This window comes from Felis catus, unplaced genomic scaffold (assembly GCF_018350175.1).
Source record: "Felis catus isolate Fca126 unplaced genomic scaffold, F.catus_Fca126_mat1.0 Un_scaffold_73, whole genome shotgun sequence".
NCBI lineage: Eukaryota > Metazoa > Chordata > Mammalia > Carnivora > Felidae > Felis > Felis catus.
In genome coordinates, this window is record NW_025408546.1 from 5,843 (window position 1) to 25,257 (window position 19,415).

Below are 19,415 nucleotides of genomic sequence, written 5' to 3' on the forward strand. Positions count from 1 at the left end.
GTGTCCAAAATATATACAGTTATACAGCACGCAAAAAATGAGAAATCTGATTAAAAATGGGCAGAAGACACGAGTGGACATTTCCCGAAGGAAGACATATACATGGCCAAGAGACACATGAAAAAATGCTCAACAATACTGATCTTCAGGGAAATACAATTCGAAAGTACAATGAGAGAACACATCACATCTGTCACAATGGCTAAAATCAATGAAGGATGACACAGCAGGTGTTGCCATGGATGTGGGGAAAGAATAACCCTCTTGCACTGTGGGTAGGAATGCAAACTGGTGCAGCCACTCTGGAAAACCACATGGAGATGTCAAAAACAAAACAAAACTGGAAATAGAAGTACCTTACAATCCAGCAACTTCACTACAAGGTATTTCCACAAAGAATACAAAATCTTCAAAGGGATACATGCACCGTGATGTTTACAGCAGCATTTTCTACAAAAGCCAAATGACAGAAACTATCCAAGCACCCATCAACTGATGAATAAATTGAGATGTGGTCTATGGAATGTAATATGATTTAGCCGTAAAAACGTGAAATCTTGCCATTTGCCACGAGGTGGATGGAGAGAGAGAATGTTATGCTGGGGGAAATAAGCCTGTCGGAGAAAGACAAATACCCAATGATTTCGCTAACACATGGCAAGAAAAAACAAAGGGGCAGGGGGAGGAGACAAACGGACTCTTAACTAGGAAAGGAACTGAGGAGTTCCACAGCGAGGTGAGGGAATGGGTGAAACAGCGGATGGGGATTAAGAAGTGCACCTGGGATGAGCACCGGGTGACGTGTGGAAGTGTTGCTCTATATTGGACACCTGAAACTAATATTACACTGTATCTTCACTCAGTGGAATTTAAATTCAAAGATAACATAAGGTTACTGAGACTTACCTACCGGGTTTTCAGTAGTGTTCAATCACTTCACTAGGTTGGAAAAATAACCATGAAATTTTTAAAAAAGCATGTATGATATGTGGGACAGTTTGTGCCCTTACCTTGGCCTCTGGGTCCAGCAGGACTCGGAACATGGGTCCCAGCTCCTTCTTCTAGAAGGTCGTGAGACGAGCATTTCATGGATCCACGTCCTACTTGAATGCAGCTCCCGTGCTTCTGAATTTCTGTTAGGGTTTCTTCCCGGAAACAAGCCTGGATCTGGAACAAATCATCGATTGCATCTATGAGGTGATGTCGTGGGACCCCGCAATCCACAAGTCCTTTAGTAAAATACGTCTTGTTCAAACAGTGTCCGGGAAGGGGTGGAATGAAACACGGGAACAGCCCAGAAAATGCAAAGGCCTGTGCAGCTCAGCGACCAGCTTGACCAGGGAAGCCACCCGGCGCCCCCTCCTCAGCACTCAGTACAACAAGGCAGCTTCTCTCTGGCGACTCAGGAGATGCCAAGTTGCTGCTAAGCTCCCAAGGTCTCCCCTGGGGCGGGTGGCAGAACCTGCTGGAAATGCAGCTCTCGTCTCTGTACTCAGGCACCAGCAGAGGCCTGAGTCCTCTGAGAGCAAGCAAAGCCCTTCCTGCTCTGAGGTGCCCTGGGTCAGAAAAGCAGATGGTGCGCCCTCTGCTGGCTATCACTGCCCAGCAGAGGAACCCGCCCCTCGGGGGTCTGTGGTTCTTGAGCTCTCTCTGCTGGCCATCATGGGAATTCCTCCAATGTTGAAGGCCCTGGTTGCTCAGCTGAGAGACCGAAGGTGCTCTGGGCAACTAAGCCTGTTCTCCTCGTTGGGAAGGTTTTAGTGACAGGGCCTGGGACCCAAAATCTTTTCCTTCTCTTTCTTGTGAGTGAAGAATGAAACCGAATTTATTAACGTAACGACATCATTTGTAATGTTTTAAGCAATATTCACAGAAAAATAGACCACCGATTTACACATGCTGAACAAGACGTAATTTTGTTTACCACCAAAATACTTAGGTTAGATAAAGAATGGACACCTTTGAGAGAGAGAGATACCGGCGTCCAGCTATGGAGTGAATGAGTCCTAGGGATACAAGGGACAGCCAATGGAATGGAGTCAATCTTGTAACAATATTGTTGCATGCTTTCACAGGATAGCTACACTTGTGGTTGAGTACAACATAATGTAGAGACATATGGAATGACTACAATGTATGCCTAAAACTAACACAACGAATGTGTGAACAATATTTCAATTAAAAATAGACATCCTTTACACTATCTTTAATTTCTTCTTCTTTGCCACTAAACTATCCTTCCAGGGGCGCTTGGGTGGCTTAGTCGGTTAAGCGTCCGACTTTGAGTCAAGTCAGGATTTGGCAGTCCATGAGTTTGAGCCCCGCATCAAGCTCTGTCCTGAGAGCTCAGAGCCTTGAGCCTGCCTCCTATTCGGTGTCTCCCACTCTATCCCCCTCCCCAGCTCGGGTTCTCTCAAAAAAAGAAACATTAAAAATGAAAAATCATTCCTCATTGAGAATCTGCGAATTTCCATTCATACCAGATTCTCTAACATCACCTTCCTGGTGTTGAAAGCTTATCTGAAAAGTCACGAATAACATCTTTGATGACACATATGTGACAACGTCAGAATGCAACTTACAGGGAGCTACACATCAGTTGTGAATTTACAGTGTGTATCCTTGGCTAATATTTCCAATGAAATGTGCTTTAGGGATACGGATGGATGAAATAATGTCCATCCGTCATATAGGTCAATTTCCTATAGGACTATTATGCCTTCAATGACTAATTGCCATCTCTTCAGAACTAAAAGAAAGCTGGGTCAAGAAAATGTCTTTGAATTTCATGTAAGAGAAGACTAGGGTGTTTGAAAGGGTCCACCTACCTTCTGGATTCCTCAGATTGGTTGTGGAGAGGAGGATAGCAACCTATGATTTGGATGCACACCGCTAGTCCCAGAGGGAGGATGTGTACCTTATTGTCAAATATATATATATATATATATATATATATATATATATATATATATATATATATTTTACCAATATTACTAGTCCACCTCTGCCAGGTCCAGACTGCAGGACCTGGGGGCAACGCAATGCCTGATGCCTGGGTTCAGAACTTGAGGAAGGCAGGCTGGCGGGGGAGGGGGGAAATCCAACAGAGCCTGGGGCACTGAGGGAGATGGCCCTGGGACACCTCCCCACAGGGCAGGCTATGGAGTTTACCTGCCAAAGAGCGGCACACTCTCCCTCAAGACATCCCTCTCCATGACAGAACGTGAGGCTGAACCTCACAATTCCAGAAGAAATGAGGGCTACCCATCTTTTCAATTCCAATGGCCTCTGCAGAACTTGGACCCAGGGATGTTGGAGTCTTGGGGCCATGGAACCCTGATGCCCATGATAGAAGCCCTTTCTTCCCCAGCACTCAGAGCCACTTCCTACATCCCCTCTCCCCTGGCCCATCTAACCGTGTCCACATACCGGACCAGGTCTCTACTTTCCTTCTTGTACTTCCTCTTTGTCTCTGTTTCTCTCTAACCACATCTCTCTCTATTTCTTCCTTTCACTCTCTAGGGAGTGGTGTATTATACGGTGCTAAACTTTGTTCTTATACTTGTGAATATCCAATGTTCCCAGCACCAGTTATTCAAAAGACTACTCTTCTCCACTGTGTATTATTGACTCCCTTGTCGAATACTAGGTGACTGTGATGCATGGGTTTAGTTTGGGCTCTCAATTTCTGTTCCATTGTCTTGTGTGTGTGCTTATGCCAGTGACATAATTGATTTCTTTGTGTTAGAATGACGCTTGAAATCAAGAAGGTGGATGCCTCCTGTTTTGTTCTTTCTTGCGTTGGCTACATGGGGTCTTTTTGTGGTTCCAAATAAATTTTAGGATATGATTTTCTAATTGCATAAATATTGCATCAGAGTCTTGATAGAGATTGCACTGAATCTCTAGATGGCTTTGGGTAATATGGACATTGTATCTGTATTAATTCCTCCGAAAGTTGGACATGGGATGGCTTTTCACTGACTTGTGTGTTCTCCCCTTTCTTTCACCCAAATTGAATTTCTTCCATTTCTGCACACAGGTTTTATAGTTTTCTTTAGAGAGATTTTCATTTCCTTGGCTAATGGTATTGGTATAATTTTTATTGTTTTTGATGCTATTGTAAATGGGATTGTTTTCTTTACTTCTTCTCAGATAATTGGGTTAGTGTATAGGAATGATACAGAATTTGATATGGTGACTTTATAGTTTGGAACTTCACTGCATTTCTTGATTAGATATTAATAGGTTCTTTTACATTAAACTTTTTATTTCAGTCCTTTACCTAGTTAAAAAAAAACAACAACATGTTATTTGGGAATAGCTGACACACTACGTTACATTAGTTTCATATGAAAAACATAGTCATTGGCAAATGTATACATTCTGCTATGCTAATACAGGTGTAGCAATCATCTGTCACCATGCATCACTACTCCAGTACCATTCTCTATGTGCCCTATGCTATATCTTCTATCTGAGTCATTCATTGCATAACCAGAAGCCTGCATCATCCAATCCCCTTCACATATCTAGGGCATCCTTGTCTTGTGCCTGATCTTAGCGGAAAATCTTTAACAATTTCACTACTGAGTATGACATTAGCTGTTGGCTTCACATACATGGCCTTTGTTATGTTGAGATCGGACCCTTCTACACAGAATTTTAAAGAGATTTTTACCACAAATGGATACCAAATTTTCTCAGAACGCTTTTTCTGTGTCTATTGACATCATCACATGAGTTTCCTTTTTCCTTTTTAACATGTATTTATTTAGTTTAGTTTAAACGTATTTATGTGTTTTTTTAGTACTCATTTTTTCAAGTTTTTATTTAAATTCCAGTTGGTTAACATGCAGTGAAATGTTAGCTTCAGGTAAAGAATGTAGTCATCCATCACTTACATACAACACCCAGTGATCCTCACTACTAGTGCCCTCCATAGCCCATCACCCATTTAACCCATCTCCCTATGCCACCTCCATGGCGACGTCCCTGGCCCGAACCCTAACCCAAGCTAAGGCTCTCCCCCATGGGGACCCAATTCCAACGTCGGACAACACCACGCACCTGGGGTCCATAAGCGATGCAGGCTGACTCGGCATGGAACCTGGAAGCTCACCATGTCATTTCCCAGGCCCGGCTGCAGCTACTAAGAGGATTCTGGAGGCCTCCTCGACCAGGGGAGGAACAACATGTGTGGCCGTGGCAGCCAAAGAGGGATCCTGACCGGAACCGTCCCTTGTGCCCTCAACTCAGCCCTTCGGGGAGACCACTGCCCTGCTGTGGGTTCGGCGCCTGGAACCTCCTGGGACCTAACCCTAAACCTAACCCTACCCCGAACCGGGACCCTCCCCCGAAACCTAAGCCTGCCTCGATCCCTAATCCTGCATTTGAGCCGCCTTCTGGCATGGGCCCTCACTTCAGCCCTCGAGGGAGATCACGAGACCGGAGTCGCTTCGGCCCTGGCGACGTCCCTGGCCCGAACCCTAACCCTAGCTAAGGCTCTCCCTCATGGGGACCCAATTCCAACGTCTGACAGCATCACGCGCCTGGGGTCCAGAAGCGGTGCAGGCTGACTCGGCAAGGAACCTGGAAGCTCACCATGTCGTTTCCCAGGCCCGGCTGCAGCTCCCGAGAGGATTCCGGAGGCCTCCTCGACCGCGGGAGGAACAACATGTGTGGCCGTGGCAGCCAAAGAGGGATCCTGACCGGCACCGTCCCTTGTGCCCTCAACTCAGCCCTTCGGGGAGACCACTGCCCTGCTGTGGGTTCGGCGCCTGGAACCTCCTGGGACCTAACCCTAACCCTAACCCTACCCCGAACCGGGACCCTCCCCCGAAACCTAAGCCTGCCTCGATCCCTAATCCTGCATTTGAGCCGCCTTCTGGCATGGGCCCTCACTTCAGCCCTCGAGGGAGATCACGAGACCGGAGTCGCTTCGGCCCTGGCGACGTCCCTGGCCCGAACCCTAACCCTAGCTAAGGCTCTCCCCTCATGGGGACCCAATTCCAACGTCTGACAGCATCACGCGCCTGGGGTCCAGAAGCGGTGCAGGCTGACTCGGCAAGGAACCTGGAAGCTCACCATGTCGTTTCCCAGGCCCGGCTGCAGCTCCCGAGAGGATTGCGGAGGCCTCCTCGACCGCGGGAGGAACAACATGTGTGGCCGTGGCAGCCAAAGAGGGATCCTGACCGGCACCGTCCCTTGTGCCCTCAACTCAGCCCTTCGGGGAGACCACTGCCCTGCTGTGGGTTCGGCGCCTGGAACCTCCTGGGACCTAACCCTAACCCTAACCCTACCCCGAACCGGGACCCTCCCCCGAAACCTAAGCCTGCCTCGATCCCTAATCCTGCATTTGAGCCGCCTTCTGGCATGGGCCCTCACTTCAGCCCTCGAGGGAGATCACGAGACCGGAGTCGCTTCGGCCCTGGCGACGTCCCTGGCCCGAACCCTAACCCTAGCTAAGGCTCTCCCCTCATGGGGACCCAATTCCAACGTCTGACAGCATCACGCGCCTGGGGTCCAGAAGCGGTGCAGGCTGACTCGGCAAGGAACCTGGAAGCTCACCATGTCGTTTCCCAGGCCCGGCTGCAGCTCCCGAGAGGATTGCGGAGGCCTCCTCGACCGCGGGAGGAACAACATGTGTGGCCGTGGCAGCCAAAGAGGGATCCTGACCGGCACCGTCCCTTGTGCCCTCAACTCAGCCCTTCGGGGAGACCACTGCCCTGCTGTGGGTTCGGCGCCTGGAACCTCCTGGGACCTAACCCTAACCCTAACCCTACCCCGAACCGGGACCCTCCCCCGAAACCTAAGCCTGCCTCGATCCCTAATCCTGCATTTGAGCCGCCTTCTGGCATGGGCCCTCACTTCAGCCCTCGAGGGAGATCACGAGACCGGAGTCGCTTCGGCCCTGGCGACGTCCCTGGCCCGAACCCTAACCCTAGCTAAGGCTCTCCCCTCATGGGGACCCAATTCCAACGTCTGACAGCATCACGCGCCTGGGGTCCAGAAGCGGTGCAGGCTGACTCGGCAAGGCACCTGGAAGCTCACCATGTCGTTTCCCAGGCCCGGCTGCAGCTCCCGAGAGGATTGCGGAGGCCTCCTCGACCGCGGGAGGAACAACATGTGTGGCCGTGGCAGCCAAAGAGGGATCCTGACCGGCACCGTCCCTTGTGCCCTCAACTCAGCCCTTCGGGGAGACCACTGCCCTGCTGTGGGTTCGGCGCCTGGAACCTCCTGGGACCTAACCCTAACCCTAACCCTACCCCGAACCGGGACCCTCCCCCGAAACCTAAGCCTGCCTCGATCCCTAATCCTGCATTTGAGCCGCCTTCTGGCATGGGCCCTCACTTCAGCCCTCGAGGGAGATCACGAGACCGGAGTCGCTTCGGCCCTGGCGACGTCCCTGGCCCGAACCCTAACCCTAGCTAAGGCTCTCCCCTCATGGGGACCCAATTCCAACGTCTGACAGCATCACGCGCCTGGGGTCCAGAAGCGGTGCAGGCTGACTCGGCAAGGCACCTGGAAGCTCACCATGTCGTTTCCCAGGCCCGGCTGCAGCTCCCGAGAGGATTGCGGAGGCCTCCTCGACCGCGGGAGGAACAACATGTGTGGCCGTGGCAGCCAAAGAGGGATCCTGACCGGCACCGTCCCTTGTGCCCTCAACTCAGCCCTTCGGGGAGACCACTGCCCTGCTGTGGGTTCGGCGCCTGGAACCTCCTGGGACCTAACCCTAACCCTAACCCTACCCCGAACCGGGACCCTCCCCCGAAACCTAAGCCTGCCTCGATCCCTAATCCTGCATTTGAGCCGCCTTCTGGCATGGGCCCTCACTTCAGCCCTCGAGGGAGATCACGAGACCGGAGTCGCTTCGGCCCTGGCGACGTCCCTGGCCCGAACCCTAACCCTAGCTAAGGCTCTCCCCTCATGGGGACCCAATTCCAACGTCTGACAGCATCACGCGCCTGGGGTCCAGAAGCGGTGCAGGCTGACTCGGCAAGGCACCTGGAAGCTCACCATGTCGTTTCCCAGGCCCGGCTGCAGCTCCCGAGAGGATTGCGGAGGCCTCCTCGACCGCGGGAGGAACAACATGTGTGGCCTTGGCAGCCAAAGAGGGATCCTGACCGGCACCGTCCCTTGTGCCCTCAACTCAGCCCTTCGGGGAGACCACTGCCCTGCTGTGGGTTCGGCGCCTGGAACCTCCTGGGACCTAACCCTAACCCTAACCCTACCCCGAACCGGGACCCTCCCCCGAAACCTAAGCCTGCCTCGATCCCTAATCCTGCATTTGAGCCGCCTTCTGGCATGGGCCCTCACTTCAGCCCTCGAGGGAGATCACGAGACCGGAGTCGCTTCGGCCCTGGCGACGTCCCTGGCCCGAACCCTAACCCTAGCTAAGGCTCTCTCCTCATGGGGACCCAATTCCAAGGCCTGACAGCATCACGTGCCTGGGGTCCAGAAGCGTTGCAGGCTGACTCGGCAAGGAACCTGGAAGCTCAGCATGTCGTTTCCCAGGCCGGGCTACAGCTGCCCAAATGGATTCCGGAGGCCTCCTCGACCACGGGAGGAACAACATGTGTGGCCTTGGCTGCCAAAGAGGGATCCTGACCGGCACCGTCCCTTGTGCCGTCAACTCAGCCCTTCGGTGAGACCACGACCCTGCTGTGGGGTCGGCGCCTAGAACTCCTGGGATCTAACCCTAACCCTAACCCTACCCCGAACCGGGACCCTCCCCCGAAACCTAAGCCTGCCTCGATATCTAAACCTGCAATTGAGCCGCCTTCTGGCATCGGCCCTCACTTCAGCCTTCGAGGGAGATCACGAGACTGGAGTCGCTTTAGCCCTAGTGACGTCCCTGGACCGAACCCTAACCCTAGCTAAGGCTCTCTCCCCAAGTGGACACAATTCCAACGTCTGACAACACAAGGCGCCTGTGGTCCAGAAGCGGTGCAGCCTGACTCGGCATGGATTCTGGCAGCTCACCATGTCTTTTTTCAGGTCCGACTGCAGCTCTTGAGAGGATTCCTGAGGCCTCCTCGTCCAGGGCCGGATCGACTTGTGTGGCCTTGGCAGTCAAAGAGTCATCCTGACCGACACCGTCCCTTGTGCCCTCAACTCAGCCCCTTGGGGAGACCACTGCCCTGCTGTGGGTTCAGCGCCTGGAAACTCATGGCCCTAACCCTAACCCTAACCCTACCCCAACCCGGGACCCTCCACCAAAACCTAGGCCTGCCTCGATCACTGACCCTGCAATTTTGCCGCCTTCTGGCATTGGCTCTCACTTCAGCCTCAAACGAGATTACGAGACTGCTGTCATTTCCGACCTGGCCATGTCCCTGGACCGAACTCTAACCCTATCTAACGCTCAGTCCCCATGGGGATCCAATTCCACACATCTGAAAACTCCACGCGCTTGGGGTCCAGAAGCGGTGCAGGCTCACGTGGCATGGAACCTGGAGCTAACCATGTCGTTTCCCAGGCCTCGCTGCAGCTGCCTGAGAGGATTCCGGAGGCTCCTCGATCAGGACCGATCGACGTGTGTGGCTTGGCATCCAAAGACGCATCCTGACCAGCACCTTCCCTTGTGCCTTCAACTCAGCCCTTCGGGGAGACCATTGTTTTGCTGTGGGTTCCGTGCGTGGAACCTCCTGGGACGTACCCCTAACCTTAATGCTACTTCTAACCGGGTCCCTCCGCAGTAATCTAAGCATGCCTCGAACCCTAACCCTGCACTTGAGCCGCCTTCTGGCATGGGCCCTCAATTTAGTCCTGAGGGAGGTCACGTGCCTGGAGTCGCTATGGACCTGGCGATGTGCCTTTACCGAAACCTACCCCTAGCTAAGGCTCTCTCCCCATGGGGACCCAATCCCTACGTCTGACAACACCATACGCCTTGGGTCCTTCTGGGTTGCATGGTCACCTGATATGGTATCTGGAAGCTCACCATATCGTTTCTCATGCCTGTTGCAGCTGCCAGAGAGAATTCCTGAGTCTTCCCCGGCCAGGCGCTCATAGAGTCTGACCCTGACCGGAACTCTCCCTTGTGCCCTGAACTCAGTCCTTCGGGGAGACCGCTGAAGTGTTCTGGCTTCACACCTGGGGCCTCCTGGGACGTAACCCCAACCCTACCCTTAACGAGACCCTCCTCCTAATCCTAAGCCGGACTTGAACCCTATCCCTTCATTTTAACCTCACCTTTACATGAGCCCTCACTTCATCTCTCGAGGGAGATCTCGAGACAGGAGTCACTTCGATCCTGGCTACGTCCCTGGTCCAAACACTAACCGTAGCTAAGGCTCTCTCCCCTTGTGGACCCAATCGCATGGTCTGGCAACACCACGTGCCTGGGGTTCCAGAAGCATGGCAGTGTCCCTCGGCATGGTGCCTGGAACCTCACAATGTCATTCTGCAGGCCCGGCTGCAGTTGTCTGAGAGAATTGCTGAGTCCTACCCGACCAGTGGCCCATAGATTTGCGTGGCCAGGAAGCCAAAGACTGAACGTTCCCGGCCCTCTCCCCTGTGCCCTCAACTTAGCCCATTCGGGTGACCACTGCCCTGCTGTGGGTTCAGTACCTGGAGCCTCTTGGGTCCTAACCTAATCCCTACCCCTAACCGGAAACCTCAACCGAATCCTAACCCGATCTTGAAACCTAATCAAACAATTGACCCCCGCTGTCTCCTGGTCCCTTACTTCATTCTTCTAGCGAGATCACGAGACTGGAGTTGCTTTGGCCCTGGCAATGTCCTGGACCCAACCCTAACCCTAGCTCAGACTCTCTCCCAATGGGGATGTAAGCAACAAACCATAAATCGTCTATGAGAAAAATTGAAGAAACCCAAAGAAATGGAAAACATTCCATGCTCACGTATTAGAAGAACAAACATTTGGGGCGCCTGGGTGGCACAGTCGGTTAAGCGTCCGACTTCAACCAGGTCACGATCTCGCCATCCATGATATCGAGCCCCACGTCAGGCTCTGGGCTGATGGCTCAGAGCCTGGAGCCTGTTTCCTATTCTGTGTCTCCCTCTCTCTCTTCCAATCCCCTGTTCATGCTCTGTCTCTGTCTGTCCCCAAAAAATAAATAAACGTTGAAAAAAAAAGAAGAAGAACAAACATTGTTAAGATGTCAATACTACCAAAGCAATCGACACACTCAATGCAATCCCTATCAAAAAACATGAGCTTTCTCCACAGAGCTAGAACAAACAACCCTAAAATGTGTAAGGATGCAGAAAAGATACCAAAAGCCAAAGTCATGTTGAAAAAGAAAACAAAGGTGGAAACATGACTATTTTGGATGTATGGTGTATTAGAAAGCTGCATTCATCAAGACAGTATGTACAGGCACAGAAACGGAGACAGACGTCAATGGAACAGAATATGGAACCCAGAAATATACCCTCAAACATAAGGTGAGTAATCTTTGTTAACACAGAAAGAATATCCAATGGAATAAGAGTCTCTTCAGCAAATGGTACTAGGAATACTGGACAGTGAGAATGATGAACCTGGACACTGTTCTTAAACCACACACACACACACACACACACACACACACACACCTCAAAATGGATGAATTATCTAAATGTAAGTCAGGAACCATCAAAATCCTAGAGGAGATAACAGGCAATGTACCTCCTTGATCCTGGCCGCAGCAACTTCTCGCTTGTCATGTCTCCAGAAGCAAGGGCAATAAAAACCACAATGAACTATTGGGTCCTGAAGATAAAAAGCTTCTGCACAGCAGGGGACAAAATCAGCTAAACTAAAAGGCAACTGAATGAAGTGGGAGAAGATATTTGCAGGTGACATATCAGATAAAGGGTTAGTATCCAAAATCTATAAAAACTTATCACACTCAACACCCAGAAACCAAATAATCCAGTGAAGAAATGGGCAAAAGACATGAAGAGACACCTTAAGAAAGATGACATCCAGATCGGTCACACATGAAAAGATGCTCAATCTCACTGGTCATCACTGAAATACAAATGAAACCCACAATGAGATATCCCCTCACACCTATCAGAATGGCTAAAATTAACATCTCCGGAAACGACAGATGTTGGCAAGGATGCAGGGAAAGGGAACCCTTTTGCAATGCTGGTGCGAATGCAAAGTGGTGTAGCCATTCTGGACAATAGTATGGAGATTCGTCACAAAAACAAAAAATAGAGCTACACTAGGACCCAGCAATTGCACTACTAGGTATTGATCCAAAAGATACACTAACGCTGACTCGAAGTGGCACGTGTACTCCAATATTTATAGCAGCATTCTCAACAATAGCTAAGTTATGCAAAGAGCCCAAATGACCACTGACAGATGAATGGATAAAGAAGATATGGTATATGCATACAATGGACTATTACTCTGCGATCAAAAAGAATGAAATCTCGCTCTTTGCAACAACGGGGATGGAACCGGAGTTTCTTAAGCTAAGCAAAATATGCCAGAGAACGACACACATACTATGATTCCTCTCATCTGTCGAATTTAATAAAACTGATGAACATAGTGCAAGGAAAGCAAAAAGAAGATACACACAGAGAGGGAGTCAAATGATAAGAGACTGTTAAATAGAGGGAAGAATCTCAGGGTTCCTGGAGGGTTACTGAATAGGGGTATGGGCTAAATGGGTGATGGGCATTAGGGGTGGACCTTGGGATGAGTATTGGGTATATTTTGTACTTGATGGGTCACTAAATTCTACTGCTGAAACTGTATTCCTCTATAAGGTAACTAACTTGGGCTTCAATTTTAAAAAGAAGAAATATTAAAAATAAGTAAAGAAATGTACCACCAGTCAAAAGAAAAGAATATTTAAATCAGGCTCTTGAGTGGAAAGGAAAGACTAAAAGTGTCACAGACATGAAAGGATCAGAGAAAACATCAAGAAACAATGATAAAACAACTAGTAGAATGGGACTAAATATATACCTAGCAATAATCACTCTGACTATAAATGGACTAAATGCTCCAATCCAAAGACATTGGATAGGGCGTCAGAATGGACAAAACAAACAAACAAGCAAACAAAAAACAATGTCTATCTGGATGCTGCCTACAAAGCCTTATTCGGACTTAAGTCTCCTGCAGATTTGTTATTTTTTTTTAATTTTTTTAATGTTTATTTATTTTTGAGACAGAGAGAGACCAAGCATGAACGGGGGAGGGTCAGAGAGAGGGAGACACAGAATCTGAAACAGGCTCCAGGCTCTGAGCTGTCAGCACAGTGCCCGACGTGGGGCTCGACCTCAGGGACTGCGAGATCATGACCTGAGCCGAAGTCGGCCCCTTAACCGACTGAGCCACCCAGGCGCCCCAAGTCTCCTGCAGATTTGAAGTGAGGGAATGAAGAAATATTTATCATGCCAATAATGTCAAAAGAAAGCCAGTAGCCATACTTATATCAGGCAAAATAAACTTTAAAACCGAGACTCTATTTTGGTACCCTTTGGGTAAATACCTAATAGTGACATTGCATGCACCCAGTATTTATAGCAGAATTATCAACAGTAGCCCAACTATGGAGAAAGCCCAAGTATCCATCAACTGATGAAGGTGTAAAGAAGTTGTGGTGTGTGTATGTATATGTATGTATATGCATATGGACATACATGTATGTTCATATATACATACATACGTATATACAATGAAATATAACTCAGCTTCAAGAAGAATGAAATCTTGCCATTTGCAATGATGTGGATGGAGCTCGAATGTATTATGCTACGTGAAATACGTCAATCAGAGAAAGACACATATATGATTTCACTCATGTGGAAGTTAAGAAACAAAACACATGAAAACTAAGGAAGGAGCCAGGAAAAGAGAAGCATGGTAACAAACCACATGAGTCTCTTAATGTTAGAGAAAAAAAAAAGTGAAAGTTGATGGAGGGAGATGGGTCAGCGCTGGGCTAGATGGAGGACGAGTATTAAGGAGAGCACTTGTTGTGATGAGCACTGGGTGTTGTATGTAAAGGATGAATCACCGAATTCTACTCCTAAACCCGAGAATGCACTGTATGTCAACTAAGACTTAAATTAAAATACATACATACATACATACATACATACAGGTATAACAAGAGATGAAGGCAGACACGATCTCATACTAAAGGGGACAGCCAAACAAGAAGATCCAATGATTGTAAATTTCGATGTACCCAACATGCGATCACCAAGTATACAAAACATTTAGCAACAACCGTAAAGGAACTCATTTATAATAATATGATGATAGTAGAGGACTTTAACACATCACTCACATCAATGGACAGAACCTATAAACAGAACGTCAACAAGGAAACAATGGCTTTGAATGACACACTGGACCAGAAGGGTTTAACAGATATATTCAGAACACTCCATACTAAAATGGCAGAGTACACATTCTTTTCAAGCATACCTGGGGCGTTCTCCAGAATTGATCACATTGTAGGTCATAAATCAGGCCTCAAGAGGTACCCAACGACAGAGATCAGACCAAGCATCTTTTCTAACCACAAAGCTAGGAAACTTGAAGTCAACCACAAAAAGAGGGGGGGGGGGGGAGGGCGGGAAGGCCACAAATAAAGGGAGGTTAAGTAACATGCTACTAAATGAATGGGTCAAACAGGAAATCAATGAGAAAATACACTGAAACAAATGAAAATGAAAATACACTGGTAAAACCCTTTGGAATGCGGCAAAAGCAGTCTATGATGGAAGTAGATAGCAATACAAGCCTACCTTAAAGAGCAAGAAAATTCTCAAAGAATCCTAACTTACACCTAAAGGAATGAGAAAAAGAGCAGCAGAAGGAAGGAAATAATAGAGTTTAGGGCAGAAATAAGGAATATAGAAACCAAAAAGACACTAGACCAAATCAATGAAAGCAGGGGCTGGATCATTGAAAGCAGTAATCAACTTGAAAACCTCCTAGGCAGACTCTTCACAAAGAAGACAGAAAGAACTCAAATGAAATCACAAATAAGAAAGGAGAAATGACAGTCAACACCACAAAAATACAATTAGAAGATAATATTATGAACAACTATATGCAACAAATTGGACACTCTGAGAAAAATGGACAAATTACTAGAAACACACACACTACCAAAACTGAAACAGGAAGATACCTAAAATCTGAAAACAGAAAGATACCCCATCAGTAATTAAAAAAATCTCCCCCCAACACAAGAGATCATGGCCAGATGGCTTCATTGATGAATTCTACCATCCATTCAAGGAAGAGGTAATATGTATTCTCCTCAAATTATTACAAAAAATAAAAAAAAGAAGGAAAACTTACAAATTCATCGTATGAGGCCATCATTACCCTGATACCAAAACGAGATGAAGCCTCCACTAAAACTGAAAACTGCAGCGGCGCCTGTGTGGGTCGGTCGGTTTACTGTCCAACTCTTAATTTTGGATTAGGACATTATCTTGCGGTACGTGGGTTCGAGTCCCACGTTGGGCCCTGCCATGACAGTGTGGGGCGTGGCCAGGATTCTCTCTCTCCCTGTCTCTCTGCCCCTCCCTCACTTTTATGTACTCTATCTAAGGAAAGAAATAAGCATTTAAAAAAATGTTTAAAAAATTTTAAATAAAACTGCAGAGCAATAGCCTGATGACTATGTATGCCGAAATTCTCATTAAAATACCTTCAAATCAAAGTCCACAATACATTGATAGAATCATTTACCATAATCAAGTGGGATATATTCCTGGGCTGCAAGCGTGGTTCCACATTCACATATCAATCAACATGATGCACCACAATAATAGAAGAAAGCATAAGAACAATAGGATGCTTTCAACAGATGCAGGGAAACTATTTGATAAAATGTCACATCCATTCATGATAAAAACCCTCAGCAAAGTACATTGAGACTCAACCTACCTGCACATAATAAAGGTCGTCTATGAAAAACCCACAGCTCATCTCATCCTCAATGGGTAAAAATTGAGAGTTTTTTTCCAAAGTCAGGGACAAGCTAGGAATGACCCCTCTCACCACTGTTATCCCACATAGTACGGGAAACCCTAACCACAGCACTCAGACGACAAAAAGAAATAAGAGGCATCCAAATCGGCAAGGAAGAAGTAGCACTTTCGCTGTTTGGAACTGACATGATAGGTTCTATAAAAAACATGAAAGGTTCCCTTAAAAATTGCTAGAATCGATATATGAATTCGACAGGTCACAATCTACAGAAATCAAGGAACATAGATGTATTGAATTTCTAACACAAATCATGAATTAACACAGAGAGAAAGTAAGGGATCAATCCCATTGACAGGCTCACAAATACCACAAGAAACCAGGAATACACCTAACCAAAGAGGTGAAAGACCTGTACTCTAAACGCTATGAAACACTGATGAAATAAATGGAAGAGGACACAAAGAAATGGACATACATTTCATGTTCATGGATGGGAAGCACAAAATACTGTTAAAATGTCTACACTCCTCAAAGCAATCTACACATATAATGAAATGAAGTGTGATAGGGATATCACACTCACAAAAGCATTTGTCACAGAACAAGAACAAATAATCTCAAAATGTGTATGGAATGACAAAAGTCCCCAAACAGCCAACACAAACTTGTAGAAGAAAAGCAAAGCTGGAGACATCACAATTCCAGACTTTCGGTTATATTACAAAGCTATACTGATCAGAACAGTATGATCAGTATGTCCGTACTGAACAGTACTGACAAAACAACAACAAAACATAACAACAACAACAAACTCATACGCATAGATCAATAGCATGGACACCCAGAAATAAACTCACACCTCTATGGTCAATTAATTCTCAACAAAGCAGGAAAGAACATCCAATGGAAAAAAAAGATAGTCTTGGGACACATGGGTGGCCCAGTCAAGAAAGCGTGTGATGGTGGGTTCAGCTCAGGTCATGATCTCAGGGCAGTGCAGAGCATGCGTGGGATTCTCTCTCTCCATATCTCTCTGCCCCTCTTCTGCATGCTCGCTCGCTCTCTCTCTCTCTCTCTCTCTCTCAAAAATAAATACATAAATTAAAAAAAAAGGCTCCTCAACATATGGTTTTGGAAAAACTGGACAGCAATCTGCAAAACAAAACAAAAACAACGTACCAATTTCTTACAACATACACAAAAATAAATCCAACATGGACAAAGACCTATATGTGAAACCTGAAACCATAAAAATCCCAGAGGATAACACGGGTAGTATCTTACTTGACATTGCCTGTACAAACGTCTTTGTAGATATATCTCTAGAGGTAAGGGAAACGCAAGCAAAAATAATGAGACTTTATAAAAATTAAAACCTTCCGTCACCAAGGAAATAATCAACAAAACGAAAACATCAACAGAATGATATTTGCAAACGACATCGGATAAAGGGTTAGTGTCCAAAATATATACAGTTATACAGCACGCAAAAAATGAGAAATCTGATTAAAAATGGGCAGAAGACACGAGTGGACATTTCCCGAAGGAAGACATATACATGGCCAAGAGACACATGAAAAAATGCTCAACAATACTGATCTTCAGGGAAATACAATTCGAAAGTACAATGAGAGAACACATCACATCTGTCACAATGGCTAAAATCAATGAAGGATGACACAGCAGGTGTTGCCATGGATGTGGGGAAAGAATAACCCTCTTGCACTGTGGGTAGGAATGCAAACTGGTGCAGCCACTCTGGAAAACCACATGGAGATGTCAAAAACAAAACAAAACTGGAAATAGAAGTACCTTACAATCCAGCAACTTCACTACAAGGTATTTCCACAAAGAATACAAAATCTTCAAAGGGATACATGCACCGTGATGTTTACAGCAGCATTTTCTACAAAAGCCAAATGACAGAAACTATCCAAGCACCCATCAACTGATGAATAAATTGAGATGTGGTCTATGGAATGTAATATGATTTAGCCGTAAAAACGTGAAATCTTGCCATTTGCCACGAGGTGGATGGAGAGAGAGAATGTTATGCTGGGGGAAATAAGCCTGTCGGAGAAAGACAAATACCCAATGATTTCGCTAACACATGGCAAGAAAAAACAAAGGGGCAGGGGGAGGAGACAAACGGACTCTTAACTAGGAAAGGAACTGAGGAGTTCCACAGCGAGGTGAGGGAATGGGTGAAACAGCGGATGGGGATTAAGAAGTGCACCTGGGATGAGCACCGGGTGACGTGTGGAAGTGTTGCTCTATATTGGACACCTGAAACTAATATTACACTGTATCTTCACTCAGTGGAATTTAAATTCAAAGATAACATAAGGTTACTGAGACTTACCTACCGGGTTTTCAGTAGTGTTCAATCACTTCACTAGGTTGGAAAAATAACCATGAAATTTTTAAAAAAGCATGTATGATATGTGGGACAGTTTGTGCCCTTACCTTGGCCTCTGGGTCCAGCAGGACTCGGAACATGGGTCCCAGCTCCTTCTTCTAGAAGGTCGTGAGACGAGCATTTCATGGATCCACGTCCTACTTGAATGCAGCTCCCGTGCTTCTGAATTTCTGTTAGGGTTTCTTCCCGGAAACAAGCCTGGATCTGGAACAAATCATCGATTGCATCTATGAGGTGATGTCGTGGGACCCCGCAATCCACAAGTCCTTTAGTAAAATACGTCTTGTTCAAACAGTGTCCGGGAAGGGGTGGAATGAAACACGGGAACAGCCCAGAAAATGCAAAGGCCTGTGCAGCTCAGCGACCAGCTTGACCAGGGAAGCCACCCGGCGCCCCCTCCTCAGCACTCAGTACAACAAGGCAGCTTCTCTCTGGCGACTCAGGAGATGCCAAGTTGCTGCTAAGCTCCCAAGGTCTCCCCTGGGGCGGGTGGCAGAACCTGCTGGAAATGCAGCTCTCGTCTCTGTACTCAGGCACCAGCAGAGGCCTGAGTCCTCTGAGAGCAAGCAAAGCCCTTCCTGCTCTGAGGTGCCCTGGGTCAGAAAAGCAGATGGTGCGCCCTCTGCTGGCTATCACTGCCCAGCAGAGGAACCCGCCCCTCGGGGGTCTGTGGTTCTTGAGCTCTCTCTGCTGGCCATCATGGGAATTCCTCCAATGTTGAAGGCCCTGGTTGCTCAGCTGAGAGACCGAAGGTGCTCTGGGCAACTAAGCCTGTTCTCCTCGTTGGGAAGGTTTTAGTGACAGGGCCTGGGACCCAAAATCTTTTCCTTCTCTTTCTTGTGAGTGAAGAATGAAACCGAATTTATTAACGTAACGACATCATTTGTAATGTTTTAAGCAATATTCACAGAAAAATAGACCACCGATTTACACATGCTGAACAAGACGTAATTTTGTTTACCACCAAAATACTTAGGTTAGATAAAGAATGGACACCTTTGAGAGAGAGAGATACCGGCGTCCAGCTATGGAGTGAATGAGTCCTAGGGATACAAG

At 47.3% G+C, this 19,415-nt stretch overlaps 1 long non-coding RNA gene across 3 annotated transcripts; it reads right to left on the reverse strand.

Annotated features, from left to right (window-relative positions):
• Positions 1 to 257: 257 nt before the first annotated feature.
• On the reverse strand, positions 258 to 19,203 carry LOC123383721. 3 transcript variants are annotated; one of them, XR_006593786.1, is made up of 4 exons: positions 18,859 to 19,201; positions 18,407 to 18,563; positions 1,011 to 1,167; positions 389 to 614 (listed from the first exon to the last, which is right to left on the reverse strand). It is a non-coding gene; the product is annotated as an uncharacterized LOC123383721 (long non-coding RNA). The 3 variants fall into 3 exon arrangements; XR_006593785.1 differs by lacking the exon at positions 389 to 614 and adding an exon at positions 258 to 302 and having other exon boundaries at positions 18,407 to 19,203; XR_006593784.1 differs by having other exon boundaries at positions 18,407 to 19,201.
• Positions 19,204 to 19,415: the final 212 nt, after the last annotated feature.